The 1,423-nt window shown below is 35.6% G+C and overlaps 1 non-coding gene across 1 annotated transcript; it reads right to left on the reverse strand.

Moving 5' to 3' along the window:
* Positions 1-972: 972 nt before the first annotated feature.
* On the reverse strand, positions 973-1,080 carry LOC112773473 (small nucleolar RNA R71). The gene has a single exon (XR_003188021.1). It is a non-coding gene; the product is annotated as a small nucleolar RNA R71 (small nucleolar RNA).
* Between the last annotated feature and the right edge of the window lie 343 nt (positions 1,081-1,423).

Genomic DNA, 1,423 nt, shown 5'->3' on the forward strand with positions numbered 1-1,423 from the left:
GACTTTTTGTTTGTTTTACTACTTCTTATCTTTTTTAAAATCACCTAACTACTTTTTTCTCTCTCTAATTTTCGAAAACCAACTAACAACTTTTTCAAAAATCTTTTTAATTAATTAATTTACTTAGTTTCAAATTTATTTTATTTCTTTTAATAATTTCGAATTCTAATGAATAATTAAAATAAAAACAAAAATATTTTTCTTTTCTTTTAAATTAACTTTCGAATTTTCTCTCTCTCATCTCTTTCTATATATTTTATTTATTTAGTAACACTTCTCTTCTTCTTATAATTTGAAACCTCTCCCTCTCTGTGTTCAAATTCTTCTTATTCTTTCTCTACTTCATTCTTCTATTCTTCTACTCACATAAAGGAATCTCTATACTGTGACATAGAGGATTCCTCTTCTTTTCTGTTCTCTTCTTTTTCATATGAGCAGAAACAGGGATAAAGTCATTTTGTTGAAGCTGATTCTGAACCTGAAAGGACTCTGAAGAGGAAACTAAGAGAAGCTAAAACACAACACTCTGGAGAGGACCTTACAGAAATTTTCGAAAAAGAAGTAGAGATGGCAGCCGAAAATAACAACAATGGTGGAGATGCAAGGAAGATGTTTGGTAACTTTACTGCACCAACTTCTGACTTCTATGGAAGAAGCATCTCAATTCCTGCAATTGGAGCAAACAACTTTGAGCTTAAGCCTCAATTAGTTTCTCTAATGCAGCAGAATTGCAAGTTTCATGGACTTCCATTGGAAGATCCTCATTAGTTCTTAGCTGAATTCTTGCAAATCTATGACACCGTTAAGCCCAATGGGGTTAATCCCGAGGTCTACAGACTTATGCTTTTCCCCTTTGCTGTAAGAGACAAAGCTAGGATATGGTTGGACTCACAACCTAAGGAAAGCTTGAACTCTTGGGAAAAGTTGGTCAATGCTTTCTTGGCCAAATTCTTTCCACCTCAAAAGTTGAGCAAGCTTAGAGTGGAAGTCCAGACCTTCAGACAGAAGGAAGGTGAATCCCTCTATGAAGCTTGGGAAAGATACAAGCAATTGATCAGAAGGTGTCCTTCTGATATGCTTTCAGAATGGAGCATCTTATGTATATTCTATGATGGTCTGTCTAAATTATCCAAGATGTCATTGGACCACTCTGCTGGTGGATCTCTTCATCTGAAGAAGACGCCTGCAGAAGCCCAGGAATTCAATGAAATGGTTGCAAATAACCAGTTCATGTATACTTCTGAAAGAAATCCTGTGAATAATGGGAAGACTCAGAAGAAAGGAGTTCTTGAGATTGATACTCTGAATGCAATATTGGCTCAGAATAAAATATTGACTCAGCAAGTCAATATGATTTCTCAGAATCTGACTGGAATGCAAGGTGCATCCGGCAATGCTAAAGAAGCCTCCTCTGAAGAAGAAG

The sequence above is a fragment of the Arachis hypogaea genome, chromosome 18, assembly GCF_003086295.3.
Source record: "Arachis hypogaea cultivar Tifrunner chromosome 18, arahy.Tifrunner.gnm2.J5K5, whole genome shotgun sequence".
NCBI lineage: Eukaryota > Viridiplantae > Streptophyta > Magnoliopsida > Fabales > Fabaceae > Arachis > Arachis hypogaea.